This window comes from Mauremys reevesii, linkage group 16 (assembly GCF_016161935.1).
Source record: "Mauremys reevesii isolate NIE-2019 linkage group 16, ASM1616193v1, whole genome shotgun sequence".
NCBI lineage: Eukaryota > Metazoa > Chordata > Testudines > Geoemydidae > Mauremys > Mauremys reevesii.
The window spans coordinates 2,062,217-2,081,133 of NC_052638.1; the positions used below are offsets into that span (position 1 = coordinate 2,062,217).

At 50.8% G+C, this 18,917-nt stretch overlaps 1 protein-coding gene across 1 annotated transcript in view; it reads left to right on the forward strand.

The window, feature by feature from the left end:
* Positions 1-6,651, forward strand: part of LOC120384724 (zinc finger protein 581-like) — a 38,235-nt gene extending 31,584 nt beyond the window's left edge. The window contains exon 4 of the transcript XR_005589064.1: positions 4,707-6,651. The gene's annotated coding sequence lies outside the window, so the exon portion shown is untranslated. The remainder of the gene's footprint in view (positions 1-4,706) is intronic.
* The last annotated feature ends 12,266 nt before the right edge of the window (positions 6,652-18,917 follow it).

An 18,917-nucleotide genomic window follows, 5' to 3' on the forward strand; every position in this document is an offset into this window, starting at 1 on the left:
CCGGACGACTGGAAAAAAGCTAATGTAGTGCCCATCTTTAAAAAAGGGAAGAAGGAAAATCCAGGGAACTACAGGCCAGTCAGTCTCACCTCAGTCCCTGGAAAAATCATGGAACAGGTCCTCAAGGAATCAATTCTGAACCACTTAAAGGAGGGGAAAGTGATCAGGAACAGTCAGCATGGATTCACCAAGGACAAGTCATGCCTGACTAACCTAATTGCCTTCTATGATGAGATAACCGGCTCTGTGGATGAGGGGAAAGCAGTGGATGTACTATTTCTGGACTTTAGCAAAGCTTTTGATACAGTCTCCCACAGTATTCTTGCCAGCAAGTTAAAGAAGTCTGGGCTGGATGAATGGATGGTAAGGTGAATAGAAAGCTGGCTAGATGGTCGGGCTCAACGGATAGTGATCAATGGTTCCATGTCTAGTTGGCAGCTCGTATCAAGTGGAGTGCCCCAAGGGTCGATGCTGGGGCTGGTTTTGTTCAACATACAATCTCCTAGAACTGGAAGGGACCTTCAAAGGTCATTGAGTCCAGCCCCCTGCCTTCACTAGCAGGACCAATTTTTGCCCCAGATCCTTAAGTGGCCCCTTCAAGGATTGAACTCACAACTCTGGGTTTAGCAGGCCAATGCTCAACAGACTGAGCTATCCCTTCCCCCAATAACATCTTTATTAATGATCTGGATGATGGGATTAATTGCACCCTCAGCAAGTTTGCAGACAACACTAAACTGGGAGGAGTGGTTGATACGCTGGAGGGTAGGGATAGGATACAGAGGGACCTAGACAAATTAGAGGATTGGGCCAAAAGAAACCTGATGAGGTTCAACAAGGACAAGTGCAGAGTCCTGCACTTAGGACGGAAGAATCCCATGCACCGCTACAGACTAGGGACCGAATGGCTGGGCAGCAGTTCTGCAGAAAAGGACCTAGGGGTTACGGTGGACGAAAAGCTGAATATGAGTCAACAGTGTGCCCTTGTTGCCAAGAAGGTTAATGGCATTTTGGGTTGTATAAGTAGGGGCATTTCCAGCAGATCGAGGGACGTGATCATTCCCCTCTATTCAGCACTGGTGAGGCCTCATTTGGAGTACTGTGTCCAGTTTTGGGCCCCACACTACAAGCAGGATGTGGATAAATTGGAGAGAGTCCAGCAGAGGGCAACAAAAATGATTAGAAGCAGCAAAGAATCCTGTGGCACCTTATAGACTACCGTATTTTCTGGCGTATAAGACGACTTTCTATACTAAAAAACAACCCCCAAAAATCGGGGGTCATCTTATACGCCGGGTATAAACAGCGGGCAGCCCAGAGCCCTCTGACTCCCCGCCGCGGCTGGGATTTAAAAGGCTCTGGGCTCCCCGCCGCAGCGGGCAGCCCAGAGCCCTCTGACTCCCTGCCGCGGCTGGGATTTAAAAGGCTCTGGGCTCCCCGCCGCAGCGGGCAGCCCAGAGCCCTCTGACTCCCCGCTGCGGCTGGGATTTAAAAGGCTCTGGGCTCCCCGCCGCAGCAGGCAGCCCAGAGCCCTCTGACTCCCCGCCGCGGCTGGGATTTAAAAGGCTCTGGGCTCCCCCCCTCAGAAGGGGGGTCGTCTTATACGGCGAGTATAGGCCAAAACCTATGTTTTAATTGTAAAATTAGAGGGTTGTCTTATACGCCCAGTCGCCTTATACGCCGGAAAATATGGTAACAGACGTTTTGCAGCATGAGCTTTCGTGGGTGAATACCCACTTCTTCGGATGCAAGCAGTGGAAATTTCCAGGGGGCTGATTAGGGGGCTGGAGCACATGACTTCTGAGGAGAGGCTGAGGGAACTGAGATTGTTTAGCCTGCAGAAGAGAAGAATGAGGGGGGATTTGATAGCTGCTTTCAACTACCTGAAAGGGGGTTCCAAAGAGGATGGATCTAGACTGTTCTCAGTGGTAGAAGATGACAGAACAAGGAGTAATGGTCTCAAGTTGCAGAGGGGGAGGTTAAGGTTGGACATTAGGAAAAACTTTTTCACTAGGAGGGTGGTGAAGCGCTGGAATGGGTTACCTAGGGAGGTGGTGGAATCTCCTTCCTTAGAGGTTTTTAAGGTCCGGCTTGACAAAGCCCTGGCTGGGATGATTTAGTTGGGTTTGGTCCTGCTTTGAGCAGGGGGCTGGACTAGATACCTCCTGAGGTCCCTTCCAACCCTGAGATTCTATGATTCAGTGCAGGTGGAGCTGAGCTAGTGGGAGCGCCAGGTGGGATATAGCCCAGCATTCATACCTCGGGTTATAGCTAGGCCAGTTGGCCAGGGCATGGCTTGCCAGGCGAGGAGCTGTAGGAACAGCCCCTTCCGGCTGCTGAAACATCGGTTCAGGCTTACGCAAGTTGAATGAAAAGCATTAACACCAAATACATGGCCAGTGCAAACAGGGCATCCAAGAGCTCCAAGGCCTGGTGGCTGGAATGAAACAACATTCTGAACAATGCTCCTCTGAAGGCAATGGCGTCACAGATGGTGATGTGGGCATGTCTGAATAATCTGGCTCAGCTGGTTAGTAATCTTATTTTGGCACTATTCTTACAGAAGGCCCACCATGGCTTTCCATGCAAGTAAACGAGCACTTCACTGATTGGCCTCAGTTTGTGGTTTGGGAGGATTGCTCATGAATTTTGAACTGTTTGTGTTCAAAATATAATTGGCAGGCTAGTTTGCTGTGGGAGTACAGGAACTCCTCACTTAAAGTCATCCCGGTTAACATTGCTTCAGTGTTAAATTGCTGATCAATTAGGGAACATGCTCGTTTAAAGTTGTGCAATGCTCCCTTCTAACGTCGTTTGGCAGCCGCCTGCTTTGCCCACTGCTTGCAGGAAGAGCAGCCCGTTGCAGCTAGCCTGTGGGTGGCTGGAACCAGGGTGAACCAGCAGCCCCCCTATCAGCTCCCCACTCCCCTAAGTTCCCTGTGCAGCAGCTGTCCCTCCCCGCACTGCCATGTGCTGCTCCTGCCCTCTGCCTTGGAGCTGCTCCCAGAGACTCCTGCTTGCTGTATGGGGGGAGGGGGAAAAGGGGGTCTAATGTCAGGGTGTCTCCCCCCTGCTCCTGCACCCCGCTTACCCCTATCTTCCATAGATCGGGGGGGGGGACACACGACGGAGGGAGGGAGCTTCTAGGCAGTAGCTTTGGTCTCAGGTCTTAGCAAGCTGATTTACCGTAATTAGCAAGGCAGTGTACTTAAGCCTGGGGTCAGCTACTTAAAGGGGAAATGCGCATTTTTTCTCTCATGCACAGGGTGTGTGTCTCTGTCTGCCCTCCCTCCTTTCCTGCTGCCTTGTACAGTGTTGTGAGAGTTAACCCTTGAGGGCTCAGTCAATTGCTAGTTCATTTAGCAGTGAGGCATTCCCTGGGAAATATCCCACCCTCTGACTCCTCCACCTCAACGAAGCTTCACAATCATCATCACTGTGTACCAGTATTAAATCATTTGTTAAAACTTATATTGCATGTGTGTGTATATATGTTGTGGCAAAGTTCCTCCTCTCCTCTAGTAGGTCCTGCGCTTAGTGGCGGATTTCTTCCCCTCAGTGGTTTTCCCCTTGGATGAAACCCATAGATTGGATCAACTACTCCTATGTCTGATTAGGAGTAGCGGACTAGGGGGAACCCGGGCCCGCCCTCTACTCCGGGTTCCAGCCCAGGGCCCTGTGAATTGCAGCAGTCTCTACAGTGCTACTTGTAACCGCTGCTTGACCGCTACAGCTCCCTGGGCTACTTCCCCATAGCCTCCTTCAAACACCTTCTTTATCCTCACCATAGGATCCTCCGGGTGTCTGATACTGCTTGATTGTATGGTGTTTCCTCAATCCTCCAGTAGTACCACCTCTCAGTTCTTAGTTCCTTGTGTCTCTTGCTCCCAGCTCCTCATGCGCACTTCTTTCCTCTGGCTCCTCCTCCCTAGACTGGAGTGAGCTCCCCTTTTTATACCAGGTGCCTTGATTAGCCTGTCCTGATTGGCTGCAGGTGCTCCAATCAATGTAGCTCTCTCCGGTGCCTTCTAGAAAGTTCTTAATTGGCCCCAGGTGCCTTGATTAGCCTGGAGCAACTGCCATTTTGGTTCCCATGGTACTAGGGATTTGCTTAGCCTGGAGCTAACATACCTGCTCCTCAATACTTTCCTGTAGCCATCCGGCCTTGCACCATCACAATATATATAGTCTTCTGCCTGGTGAAAAAAATTTCCCTGGAACCTAACGCCCTTATTTACATTAATTCTTATGGGGAAATTGGATTAGCTTAACATTGTTTTGCTTAAAGTCACATTTTTCAGGAACATAACTACAATGTTAAGTTAGGAGTTCCTGTATTTATCCATTAAATTTTTACTCTTCCTGCTGGGACTTCTGAAATGATTTTTTATTGCTCAATATAATCAAATCTCCTACGTATAGATTTCCAATTTAAAAGTAAAGCTTTATTAGGCATTTATTAATTTTAACATTTTTTAAGAAGTCAAGCTGTTTGGTATATTGCTAGTGACAAGGTTTTAAATAGTTGTAGATAACCCTTATGGTGTATTAATTATTTTCGTCTAAAACTGGGTTTAGAATAAATATCATTTAAACAGTGGCACAATAGAAGGGATCTTTCATCAGTCTTGTAATCTCATTATTTTCAAGCAGCGCACTGAGTAATACTCAGTGAAAGAATGACTTTTTTTACTATTTTGTTTCAGTGGCCAGCTTAGACATAAGGATCTATGAACATCCATTGTCTGCAATTCCTACAACTTCAGAGTGATCGGCTGGTCCCACCCTCAGTGCTGCAACTAAACATACATCAGACGATAAATTACCTGGATAATAAAAAGTCTTTCTTCATCATCCAGTAAAACCAGGGATGAGTTCGTAATCTGAACCAACCAATTCCAGCTAGACTCACAGATGAAAATATTGTGTAGTTCATTTAAACAACTAATTCTCCCTTTTGTCTTGTTCAGAGCAAACATTTCATGGACAGTTCTCCACCCAGCAGAGCAGACATTGCTGGGAGGTTGCTGGTACAATGTATGAGAAGGAAATCAAACAGTGTGCAAACAACATTGACCGAAAATTCATTAATCTGAAACTTGATGGGTGGAGCAGTGTACACAGTGATCCAGTAATATGTGCTGGTGTGACAGCAGAAGATGGGGTTGTATCTTACAAAAACAATTGATATATCAGGAAATGCTCATATATCAGAATACTTAAAAGAAGCAGCAGTAAAAACTCTGATAGGGTATGAACAAAAATTCAAGTGTCAGCTGTGTAACTTTGTCACAGTACTGCAAATGGAGCAAAGATGAGATGAAATCTAGAAGAAGATAATGAAGGGCATCTGAAACTTATAACATACAGGTGCTGGGCTCATTTGACATATGTTTTAGCCCAAGACTTAAGTACAACTCCAAGAATAAAGGAAAATATTGTTGAAATTGCAAAATCCATCTAACAACCACTTTGCTTCAGCTTCCCTGAAGAGAGCTGGAGGATCCAAACCAATTCTCCCCCATGATGAACGATAGCATCCAGTGGTTGACTCTTCGGAGCTGTTTATTAAGAATTGGCAATTTTTGAAGAAAATTGTGACAAAACAGATGAAACAATCGCAGCCAAAATAGACATCGGACTAAAGAAAAATGTAGATGACACACTAAATATCCTGAGCCCTAGTTCCATAGCCTCGGACAAACTGCAAATCACTGCTGCTTGGCTTATGCCCTTGAAATTTGGAAGGTGCTTCAAGAGAACTTGAAGAAAGAAAGACCCACCAACAAAGTCAAATTGCAGGCAGTAAAGAAGCAGATGGATCCATCACTTTCTCCACCTCATTTTCTTGCCAATATTCTAGATGCCTAACTGCTGAAGAAGATGCTGCTATGAAATGGACATCTAATAATCACCCATCAATCAGGCCATCAGTAAATTTCACGGTGGGGAAGGATCAGTCAAGTAGTACATGTTTGCTGATAAGAACATAGGCAGGGCCATACTGAGTCAGACCAATGGTCCATCTAGCCCAGTGTCCTGTCCTGTGACAGTGGCCAGCACCAGATGCTGCAGAGGGAATATACAGAACAGGGCAATTATTGAGTGAGCCATCTGCTGTCATCCACTCCCAGCTTCTGGCAGGCTGGTGATGTTCTAAAGAAGGTCAGTGGTGGAAGGCACTAGCTAGAGCCAGAGCTTGCAGAAGGGCTAAACCAGCTTTTGACAGCAGTAGCCTCTTCTGCAGGCACAGAAAGAATATTTTCTTCATTTGGACTAATTCAGTTAAAGCTGAGAAATTGGTTGGCAGTTGAAAAAGTTGGGGATCTCGTCTTTCTCTTCCAGTCATGGAATAAAAACAAGGAGGGAAGGGATGAAATCTACTAGTTTTAAAAGTTTGAAGGGCAGCCTGAGTAATGTAGGAGACTGTTGTCTCATTTTCAAGCGGCTTAGGCAGGTAGGATCTTAAGCTCCAGTCACTTTCACTTAGGCAGATCTAAAAATGTTCCCAGGCTGACCTGAAATAATCAGTTTAAATCTCTGACTACAGTTAAACCCTCTGTTTAATAGATCATTTAGTTGTAAATGTGAAACGTATTTTGGTCAGAGAAACTTATGTATCACAAACATTTTAGGTATTTTTGTTTGATAAATACATATTGTATATGCTATTTTCGGTGTTTAATTAAATCCCAGTTACCATTCTAATGCAGCTTCACACAAATCATGAGCAAAACGTTCTTTAGTGAATAAATAAGGAATATCTCATTTGTCATTTCCTAGCATACCAAGAATGTTCAGTTAATGAAAATCGGAAAATATTAAGCTAAATAATTGCTTACAGAAATGTGCACAGTTATAGTGCACCCTCCTAGCTAGCCAAAAGATGTACCAAATCTTAGTTGTAAATCAAGTTGTTTTAATGTCTATATCAACCAATGAGAATTCACCTTTCTGTAGAAAATAAGTGAAGTGCAAATGGAAAAGTTGATTCAAATGGATGATTGAAACTGAGGCTTTCCGCGTGGTGCTGTAAATCAGCTCGCCCTAGCTTGCACCTGGGCACAGTGGGATCTGCTGCCCCATTCAGCCAGTGCCTGGTTTTTCTCTTTGCAGGAAGAAGGGGTGAAAAGGGAGATCCGAAGGCTCTCCAGGTTGCCCATGGATCTTTTCCCCCAGGCCAAGGAGCAAACTGTAATTGACAGACAGGCCCAGCAGTGGGCCAGGCCTCAGCCCCAAGCCCATGGCAGCCATGTCTCTGTCACAGAACACTAAGGTGTCTGAACAGGATTGTGCGGGCTTGAGGGAGCTGACATGTGCTGAGTGGGCGGCATAGCCCAGGGCAAGCTGTATTCAGCGTGCTGCCAGCCAAACCGTGCTTGGAGCAGGGTTTAATCACCACTGCAGGGCCGCCCAGAGGGGGGGGCAAAGGGGGCAATTTGCCCCGGGCCCCGGGCTCCGCAGGGGCCCCCAAGAGAAGAGCGGAGGCTCCCGCCTCCGCCCCTCTCCTGGAGCCTCAGCGCATCAAGCGCCGAGTCTCCGGCCGAGCCCCTGAGCCCCGCCCCGAGCCGAGCCGCGTGGTCAGGGGGCGGGGCTGGGAGCTCCAACGGGGCCTGAGCCCCGCCCCGCTCAGAGCGGCGTGGAGAGGGGGCGGGGCAGCTGCCTTCGCTCGGCGTGGAGCTCACAGTCCCGCCCCCTCACCGCGCGGCTCTGAGCGGGACGAAGCTCAGGCCCCGCCGGAGACGCGCTCGGGTAAGAGGCTGAGGCTGAGGCTGGGGCCGGGGCGGGGAAAGCGGGACCCGCCACCGCCGCCGCGCAGGCCGGTCTTCGGTGGCGGGGGCCCCTTCTGTTCCGGGACCCGCCGCCGAAGTGCCCCGAAGGCCCGCGGCGGGACCCCCCGCCACCGAATTACCGCCGAAGACCAGGCTGCGCTTCGGCGGCGGGTCCGCTTCGGCGGTAATTCGGCGGCGGGGGGCTCCCAACACGGGTCTTCGGGGCACTTTGGCGGCGGGTCCCGGAACGGAAGGGCCCCCCGCCGCCGAAGACCCCGGGCCCCCGGAATCCTCTGGGCGGCCCTGCTGCCTGATACGATGCTGAGCTTGACGTGCCTACAATAGCTGAGTACCAGGGACACGGTCCAAGATCATGTGACTCATCCATGCAGTGTAGACATACCCTGAACCACCCAGTGGTTTCAGAATCCATTAGTGTGATGATCTAGCTCTGGTGGGGGAGGCTCATCATCTGGGAGAAGGGTCGGAATGTGGGGGGAGCATGGGCTGTTATAGCAGGGATAACGGAGAGACAAGACAGAACTGTGGGGGCAGGAAATCAAATCAGTATCTTAAATGTCTGTATAGGGAATAAGCAGGAAGAACTCAAAATGCTAGTAAATAACACAACCATGACATAGTTGGCATCACAGAGAGTTGGTGGCATAATACGCATGACTGGAATATTGGTATAGAAGGGTACAGCTTTCTCAGGAAGGACAGGCCGGGGAAAAGGGGAGGAGGTGTTGCCTTATATATTAAAAATGTATACACTTGGACTGAGGTTGAGATGGAAATAGGAGACAGATTTGTTGAAAGTCTCTGGGTAAGGATAAAAGGGGTAAAAACAAGGGTGATGTCATGGTAGAGGTCTACTACAGACCACCTAACCCAGAAGAATAGGTGGATGAGGCTTTTTTTTAAAACACCTAACAAAATCATCCAAAGCACAGGACTTGGTGGTGATGGGGGAATTCAACACCCCAGACATCTGTTGGGAAAATAACACTGCAGGGCACAGATTATCCAACAAGTCCTGGGAATGTATTGGAAACAATATTCCATTTCAGAAGGTGGAGAAAGCTACTGGGGAAGGCTGTTCTAGATTTGATTTTGACAAATAGGGAGGAACTGATTGAGAATTTGAAAGTGGAAGGCAACTTGAGTGAAAGTGGTCATAAAATGATAGAGTTCATGATTCTAAGAAATGGTAGGAGGGAGAACAGCACAATAAAGACAATGGATTTCAAGAAGGCAGACTTTAGCAAACTCAGGGAGTTGGTAGGTAAGAACCCATAAGAAGCAAGTCTAAGGGGAAAAACAATTGAAGACAATTGGCGTTTTTTCAAAGAGACACTATTAAGGGCACAAGAGCAAACTATCCCACTGCGTAGGAAAGATAGGAAGTGTGGCAAGAGACAACCCTGGCTTAATCAGGAGATCTTCAATGATCTAAAAATCAAAATAGAGTCCTACAAAAAGTGGAAACTAGGTCAAATTAGAAAGGATGAATATAAACAAATAACGCAAGTATGTTGGGACAAAATTAGAAAGGCCAAGGCACAAAACAAGATCAAACTAGCTAGGGACATGAAGGGTAACAATAAAACATTCTACAAATACATTGACTAAAGAAGCAAGAGGAAGACTAAGGACAGATTAGGCCCATTACTCAATGAGGGGGGAAAAAACAATAACAGAAAATGTGGAAATGGCAGAAGTGCTTAATGACTTCAGTGTTTTGATTTTCACCAAGAAGGTTGGTGGTAATTGGACATCTAACATGGTGAAAATGAAGTAGGATCAGAGGCTAAAATAGGGAAAGAAGAAGTTAAAAATGACTTAAACAAGTTAGATGTCTTCAAGTCACCAGGGCCTGATGAAATACATCCTAGAATACTCAGGAGCTGACTGAGGAGATATCTGAGCCATTAGTGATTATCTTTGAAAAATTATGGAAGATGGGAGACATTCCAGAAGACTGGAAAAGGGCAATTATAGTGCCAGCTATAAAAAGGGAAATAAGGACAACCTGGGGAATTAGAGACCAGTCAGCTTAACTTCTGTACCCGGAAAGATAATGGAGCAAATAACTAAGCAATCAATTTGCAAACATTTAGAAGATAATAAGGTGATAAGTAACAGTCAACATGGATTTGTCAAGAACAAATCTTGTCAAACCAACCTTGTGGATAGGGGGGAAGTGGTAGACGTGATTGACTAAAGTAAAGCTTTTGATATTGTCTCACATGACTTTCTCATAAACAAACTGGGAAATGCAACCTAGATGGAGCTATTAGAAGGTGGGTTCATAACTGGCTAGAAAACCGTTCCCAGAGAGCAGTTATCAGTGGTTCACAGTCATGCTGGAAGGGCATAACGAGTGGGGTTCCGCAGGGATCAGTTCTGGGTCCAGTTTGGTCAATATCTTCATTAATGATTTAGATAATGGCATAGAGTACATTTATGAAGTTTGCAGAGGATACCAAGCAAGTGCTTTGGAGGATAGGATTAAAATTCAAAATGATCTGGACAAACTGGAAAAATGGCCTGAAGTAAAGAGGATGAAATTCAATACAGACAAATGCAAAGTACTCCACTTAGGAAGGAACAATCAGTTGCACACATACAAAATGGGAAGTGACTGCCTAGGAAGGAGCACTGCGGAAAGGGATTTTGGGGTTGTAGTGGACCACAGGCTAAATATGAGTCAACAGTGTAATGCAGTTGCAAAAAAAGCAAATGTCATTCTGGGATGTATTAGCAGCAGGAGTGTTGTAAACAAGACACGAGAAGTAATTCTTCTGCTGTACTCCACGCTGATTAGGCCTCAGCTGAAGTATTGTGTCCAGTTCTCAGCACCACATTTCAGAAAAGATGTGGACAAATTGGGGGAAAGTCCAGAGAAGAGCAACAAAAATGATTAAGCATGACCTGTGAGGGAAGATTGAAAAAAGTAGGTTTGTTTAGTCTGGAGAAGAGAAGACTGAGAGGGGACATAACCGTTTTCAACTACATAAGAGGTGTTACAAGGAGGAGGGAGAAAAATTGTTCTTCTTAACCTCTGATGATAGGACAAGAAGCAATGGGCTTAAATTGCAGCAAGGGAGGTTTAAGGTTGGACATTAGGAAAAACTTCCTAACTGTCAGGGTGGTTCAGCACTGGAATAAATTGCCTAGGGAGGTTGTGGAATCTCCATCAGTGGAGATTTTTAAGAGCAGGTTGGACAAACACCTGCCAGGGATGGTCTAGATAATACTTAGTCCTGCTCTGAGTGCAGGGGACTGGACTAGATGACCTCTTGAGGTTCCTTCTAGTCCTGTGATTCTATGATTCTTAAAGCAAGAGGTCCAAGGTTCAATCCCCCCTCCCAGGGGGCGTTACTAGTCTCAAACTGACCACTCGAGCCCCAGGTAAGGATGCAGAAAGCCCTCTTCCTGAACAGGGTGGGAAAATGAGACAGGGCTAGTGACAGTTCCCTCTTCTGCAGCCTGCCCCTTTCTCCTCTGGCCTGATATGCTCCTTGCACCTGAATCTTATTGAAGGCATGGAAGGAAAAGCACAGGCTGATAAAGGAAAGGGAACCTGTAGGGACTTTGCCAGCACCGATCTACTCAGCTGCCCCCCCACCCTCCTTTTTCTGGTCACAAAACCCTTCAGCCAGTCCCACGCTCCTGCTCCAGTTGTGCAGAAGCTGCCCAGCCCAGGGGCTAGTCCTTTACCTCTACAGGCCTGACTTATGCTCGGAAATATATTCAGCACTGGGCAGTGGAGTCTGGAAGGCGGGTGGGGCTGGGCATGACCATCTCAGCACTGAGACGCAGAAAGGCGGGTTACTTCAGTAGCAGCACTCATAGATGAATCAGGTGTTCAAAGGGTGTGGCCTCCAGCCAAGGGAGGGGAGGAAGAAAGGCTGCGATTCCCAACCCACCGAGGGGCTTTGGCCATCCGGTTCTTGTTAACGTCAATTGGAATGGGGTGCCCCATTCCCCCGAGGTGGCTGTATGCTCACAGCCGGCATCACTGACCCATGGGTCTGGCTATAACCAGCGACTCCTTTTGGTCTGGAAGAACCCAGTCCCCTCCTCTGGCACCTTCTGGTCAAGGGCTTCTCAGCCATTCACAAGTGACAGCTGGGGCTTCCAAAGCGGCTGGAGTGAGGGAGGTGCCCAAAGCCCAGTGGAATTCAATGGAAGTTGGTGCCTATCTCCCTTTGGAGCCCCCATTCAATGCCACACCTCTCTCCATTGCATTAGCTCCATTTTCCAACCAGGCCTGAGGCCGAGAGAAGTGCAGGTTACATCATAAGCTGAGCCGAGATGGGAGTGGGACCCAGGCATCCTGGCTCCTACTTGCCTGCTTTACCCACGCTATATTGTGTAATACATAGTCACCCTGCAGCTTGTGTTGCATTGACACAAAGGCAAAATGCTGCCGTTTTCTGGAAAGAGCCTTCCCATCAGGGTGTGGTGGAGGTACGTCCTAGTCACTCCCTTTTAAGTCTACTGGTGTAACACATGCCAGCTAGGAAACAGCAAGCAGAACCACCCCCATCCCTGTTCTCAGGTGCCCTCTGGAGACAGCAGAGAGCCAGGAGAAGAGAGACTAGCCCTATACCCGCAGTGCCATAGCCACCCTCCCAAGCACTCATGTGGCTGGCAGCTGGGACCCATCCCACTGTGGGCGCTGAGCCATGGAGCTGATCCTCCCTAGGCTGCAGCTGGGTTTCTTACCGGAACAAAGGTGGCCATTCTTCTGCAAAGCCTCTATGCCTACAGGGCCCTGTGCAGTCTCTGTGGGCAGCTCTCCCCTGGCCAAGATGCCACGCTCGGCCCTTGACGTTTCTTTATATGCGGTCTGCGGGATTACACTGGCAAGCAACACATCTTCCTTTGATCAGACCCCCACCCAGTCCAGCTCCCCCCGTCCCAGTGACTTCACCCCAGCTCAGGTGTCCCAGCGCGGGGGCTGCGACAGCCAACGCCGGCTCACGTTACAGCTGGGGCGGAAACTGACAGAATCAGGCTATCAATTATTGACGGCCAGTGGGTTGGTGGGAGGGAGGGGGAGATTTAGAGCCGATGGGACAGGGGGACACCAGGGCGCTAGGTAAGAGCAGAATCAAGTAACCCCGGTGCGGCAGCCGCATCTCCAGCCCCAGCTGCATGCTCCAGGCTCCCCAACACTAACAAGTAGATGGGATCTTGCTGAACCCGCTGGAGGGAGATCACAGCAATGACTAGGCTGTGTCAGCGAAGCTTTCTACCACCGCTGACAGCCCCCTTCCTAGCCTATAACCCCCAATCCTCTCACTAGGCCAGCCCCCCATCCCCACTCCACAAAGCTGAGCTATGCAGTGTGGCCGGTTGGTGAATGGACCAAGTGGAGCCGCCCCTTCCAAGGTCAAGGGGCCTTCATGTTTTTATGAGCAAGTTGAGCAACCTTGTTCTAGGTGGAGCTAAAAGCTCATTTAAATTGGGAGCTGTGACTGCACCTTTCAATTAACACAAGTGTAAGTACAGGCTCCTACCTAAAACAGGGTATATATGAGCCTGACCTGGAGATTTACTGAGTGTTGTTTTGGGAAGGGTGTGTGTGTGTGTATAGAATGCAGAGACCCAGACAATCAACAGAGAACCTGAATCAGCAGCTGCAAGGACCAGTGTTCAACCCCAGAAGAAATCTGGGGAGCAGCAGGGGGCTCAGGGCAGGGAGTCGGGTGCAGGAGGGGCGTGGGATGCAGCAGGGGGCTCAGGGCAGGGAGTTGGGTTGCAGGAGGGGTGTGGGGTGCGGCAGGGGGCTCAGGGCAGGGAGTTGGGTGCGGGAGGGGTGTGGGGTGCGGCAGGGGGCTCAGGGCCGGGAGTTTGGTGCAGGATGTGGCAGGGGGCTCAGGGCAGGGAGTTGGGTGCAGAAGTGGTGTGGGATGCGGCAGGGGGCTTTGGGCAGGGAGTTGGGCGCCGGAGGGGTGTGGGGTGCGGCAGGGTCTCAGGGCAGGGAGTTGGGTGCAGGAGGGGCGTGGGATGCGGCAGGGTCTCAGGGCAGGGAGTTGGGTGCGGGAGGGGTGTGGGATGCGGCAGGGGGCTCAGGGCAGGGAGTTGGGTGCAGGAGGGGTGCAGGATGCGGCAGGGGGCTCAGGGCAGGGAGTTGGGTGCGGGAGGGGTGTGGGGTGCAGCAGGAGGCTCAGACCAGGCAGTTGGGTGCAGGAGGGGAGTGGGATGCGGCAGGGGCCACAGTGCAGGGAGTTGGGTGCAGGAGGGGTGTGGGGTGCGGCAGGGGGCTCAGGGCAGGGAGTTGGGTGCAGGAGGGGTGTGGGATGCGGCAGGGGGCTCAGGGCAGGGAGTTGGGTGCAGGAGGGGTGTGGGATGCGGCAGGGGGCTCAGGGCAGGGAGTTGGGTGCAGGAGGGGTGTGGGATGCGGCAGGGGGCTCAGGGCAGGGAGTTGGGTGCAGGAGGGGTGTGGGATGCGGCAGGGGGCTCAGGGCAGGGAGTTGGGTGCAGGAGGGGTGTGGGATGCGGCAGGGGCTCAGGGCAGGAGTTGGGTGCAGGAGGGGTGTGGGATGCGGCAGGGGCTCAGGGCAGGAGTTGGGTGCAGGAGGGTGTGGGATGCGGCAGGGGCTCAGGGCAGGGAGTTGGGTGCAGGAGGGTGTGGGATGCGGCAGGGGCTCAGGGCAGGGAGTTGGGTGCAGGAGGGGTGTGGGATGCGGCAGGGGGCTCAGGGCAGGGAGTTGGGTGCGGGAGGGGTGTGGGATGCGGCAGGGGGCTCAGGGCAGGGAGTTGGGTGCGGGAGGGGTGTGGGATGCGGCAGGGGGCTCAGGGCAGGGAGTTGGGTGCAGGAGGGGTGCCGGGGTGGGAGCTCCAGCCTGGCGCCGCTTACCTAGAGCAGCTCCGGGGTGGCAGCGGTGCTCATTGGGGCCAGGGCAGGCTCCTGGCCCGCTCCGCTCCAGGAAGCAGCGGGAACCACGGCCCTTGGGGGAGCGGGGGTGGACACAGGGCTCCCCTGCTGCTCCTCCAGGTACCTCCCACCAAGCTCCCATTGGCTGCAGTTCCCTGTTCCCGGCCAATGGGAGCTGTGGGGGATGGTACCTTGAAGCGAGGCAACGCAAGAGCCCTTCGCCTTCACTCCCTCCCCTCCGGCCCGAAGGGACGTGCCCCCAGCCGCTTACGGGAGCGGTGCGGGGTCGCGGTGCCACGGGGGGCAATACGGCCCGCGGGCTGTAGTTTGCCCACCCCTGGCCTGGAGGCAGGCATAGGGGCGGGGGGTGGGGCGCTGACACCGAGTCTCCACTGCCCTGTTGCGTGGGGTAGAGATGGCTCTGGGGCAGCAAGCTGGGCTGGCTCTACCATTTTTGCCGCCCTAAGCAAAAAAAAAAAAAAAAAAAGCTGCCCAAAGCAAAAAAATAAGCTGCTCTGACTGTGCCGCCCCAAGACTGGCCGGATGTGCCACCCTTAGCATGTGCTGCCCCATGACTGGCCAGATGTGCCACCCTTAGCATGTGCTGCCCCATGACTGGCCGGATATGCCACCCTTAGCATGTGCCGCGCCACAACTGGCCGGATGTGCCACCCTTAGCATGTGCTGCCCCACGAACGGCCGGATGTGCCACCCTTAGCATGTGCCGCCCCACGACTGGCCGGATGTGCCACCCTTAGCATGTGCCGCCCCATGACTGGCCGGATGTGCCACCCTTAGCATGTGCCGCCCCATGACCGGCCGGATGTGCCACCCTTAGCGTGTGCTGCCCCACGACCGGCCGGATGTGCCACCCTTAGCGTGTACGCCCGCGGCTGGCCAGATGTGCCACCCTTAGCCTGTGCCGCCCCACGACCGGCCGGATGTGCCACCCTTAGCGTGTGCTGCCCCACGACCGGCCGGATGTGCCACCCTTAGCGTGTGCCGCCCCATGACTGGCCGGATGTGCCACCCTTAGCGTGTGCCGCCCCACGACTGGCCGGACGTGCCACCCTTAGCGTGTGCCGCCCCACGACCGGCCGGACGTGCCACCCTTAGCGTGTGCTGCCCCACGACCGGCCGGACGTGCCACCCTTAGCATGTGCTGCCCCACGACTGGCCGGACGTGCCACCCTTAGCATGTGCCGCCCCACGACTGGCCGGATGTGCCACCCTTAGCGTGTACCGCCCCACGACTGGCCGGAGGTGCCACCCTTAGCGTGTGCCGCCCCACGACTGGCCGGACGTGCCACCCTTAGCGTGTGCCGCCCCACGACCGGCCGGACGTGCCACCCTTAGCTTGTGCTGCCCCACGACCGGCCGGACGTGCCACCCTTAGCATGTGCTGCCCCACGACTGGCTGGACGTGCCACCCTTAGCATGTGCTGCCCCACGACTGGCCGGACATGCCACCCTTAGCATGTGCCGCGCCACAACTGGCCGGACGTGCCACCCTTAGCATGTGCTGCCCCACGACTGGCCGGACGTGCCACCCTTAGCATGTGCCGCCCCATGACTGGCCAGATGTGCCACCCTTAGCATGTGCCGCCCCATGACTGGCCGGATGTGCAGCCCAAGGGAGTAAAACACTGCCTGAGAGTAAATGCATACTTCTCATGGGCACCTAGCCTGCAAAAAATCAGACTCTGCCAACTATCTGCATAGCGTTTCGTACTGGAAATGGCTGGTTACCCAACAAGCAACCTTTAGTATCTGAAGTATTTCACTCATAGGATAGCTAATGTGAGGCCAATTTTTAAAAAGGGTTCCAGAGGTGACCTGGCAATTACAGGCCTGTAAGCCTGACTTCCGTACTGGGCAAACTGGTCGAAACTATAATAAAGAACAACATTGTCAGACATATAGATGAACATAATTTGTTGAGGAAGAGTAAGCATGGTTTTGGTAAAGGGAAATCATGTAAAGGGAGGAGGGAGAAACAGTAACAGGAAACTTGGAAATGGCATTGATGCTTAATGACTTTGTTTCGGTCTTCACCGAGAAGTCTGAAGGAATGCCTAACATAGTGAATGCTATTGGGAAGGGGTAGGTTTAGAAGATAAAAAAAAAACAAGTTAAAAATCACTTAGAAAAGTTAGATGCCTGCAAGTCACCAGGACCTGATGAAACGCATCCTAGAATACTCAAGGAGCTAATAGAGGAGGTATCTGAGCCTCTAGCTATTATCTTTGGAAAATCATGGGAGACGGGAGAGATTCCAGAAGACTGGAAAAGGGCAAACATAGTGCCCATCTATAAAAAGGGAAATAAAAACAACCCAGGAAACTACAGACCAGTTAGTTTAACTTCTGTGCCAGGGAAGATAATGGAGCAAGTAATTAAGGAAATCATCTGCAAACACTTGGAAGGCAGTAAGGTGATAGGGAATAGCCAGCATGGATTTGTAAAGAACAAATCGTGTCAGACCAATCTGATAGCTTTCTTTGATAGGATAACGAGTCTTGTGGATAAGGGAGAAGCGGTGGATGTGGTATACCTAGACTTTAGTAAGGCATTTGATACGGTCTCGCATGATATTCTTATCGATAAACTAGGCAAATACAATTTAGATGGGGCTACTATAAGGTGGGTGCATAACTGGCTGGATAACTGTACTCAGAGAGTAGTTATTAATGGTTCCCAATCCTGCTGGAAAGGTATAACAAGTGGGGTTCCACAGGGGTCTGTTTTGGGACCGGCTCCATTCAATATCTTCATCAACGACTTAGATATTGGCATAGAAAGTATGCTTATTAAGTTTGCAGATGATACCAAACTGGAAGGGATTGCAACTGCTTTGGAGGACAGGGTCAAAATTCAAAATGATCTGGACAAATTGGAGAAATGGTCTGAGGTAAACAGGATGAAGTTTAACAAAGACAAATGCAAAGTGTTCCACTTAGGAAGGAAAAACCAGTTTCACACATACAAAATGGGACGAGACTGTCTAGGAAGGAGTATGGCAGAAAGGGATCTAGGGGCTATAGTGGACCACAAGCTAAATATGAGTCAACAGTGTGATGCTGTTGCAAAAAAAGCAAATGTGATTCTGGGCTGCATTAACAGGTGTGTTGTGAGCAAGACACGAGAAGTCATTCTTCTGCTCTACTCTGCGCTGGTTAGGCCTCAACTGGAGTATTGTGTCCAGTTCTGGGCACCGCATTTCAAGAAAGATGTGGAGAAATTGGAGAGGGTCCAGAGAAGAGCAACAAGAATGATTAAAGGTCTTGAGAACATGACCTATGAAGGAAGGCTGAAAGAATTGGGTTTGTTTAGTTTGGAAAAGAGAAGACTGAGAGGGGACATGATAGCAGTTTTCAGGTATCTAAAAGGGTGTCATCAGGAGAAGAGAGAAAACTTGTTCACCTTAGGTTCTAAGGATCCAACAAGAAGCAATGGGCTTAAACTGCAGCAAGGGAGGTTTAGGTTGGACATTAGGAAAAAGTTCCTAACTGTCAGGGTGGTTAAACACTGGAATAAATTGCCTAGGGAGGTTGTGGAATCTCCATCTCTGGAGATATTTAAGAGTAGGTTAGATAAATGTCTATCAGGGATGGTCTAGACAGTATTTGGTCCTGCCATGAGTGCAGGGACTGGACTCGATGACCTCTCGAGGTCCCTTCCAGTCCTAGAATCTATGAATCTATGAATCTATGTCTCACCAATCTACTAGAATTCTTTGAGAGGGTCAACAAGCATGTGGCCCAAGGGGATCCTGTGGATATAGTGTACTTAGATTTTCAGAAAGCCTTTGACAAGGTCCCTCACCAGAGGCTCTTATGCAAAGTAAGCTGCCATGGGATAAGAGGGAAGTGCTCTCATGGATTGGTAATTGGTTAAAAAATAGGAAACAAAGGGTAGGTGTAAATCAGGGGTGAGCAAACTACGGCCCGCAGGCCGTACCCGGCCTGTCAGGGCTTTGGAACTGGCTTGCGGGATTGCCCCCTGTGGCGCCGTTGGCCCTGCACCACTCTCAGAATCAGCTGGCTCCACGTCCCTGTGGCCCCTGGGTGCAGGGGCAGAGGGCTCTATGTGTTGCCATTGCCTCCAGGCACCGCCCTCTGCAGCTCCCATTGGCTGGGAATGGGAAACTGTGGCCAATGGGAGCTTCGGGGGAGGTAGCTGGAGGCACAGCAAGGGCAGCGCACGTGGAGCCCTCTGCCACCCCCCTCCAGAGACCACGGCGCTTCCTGGAG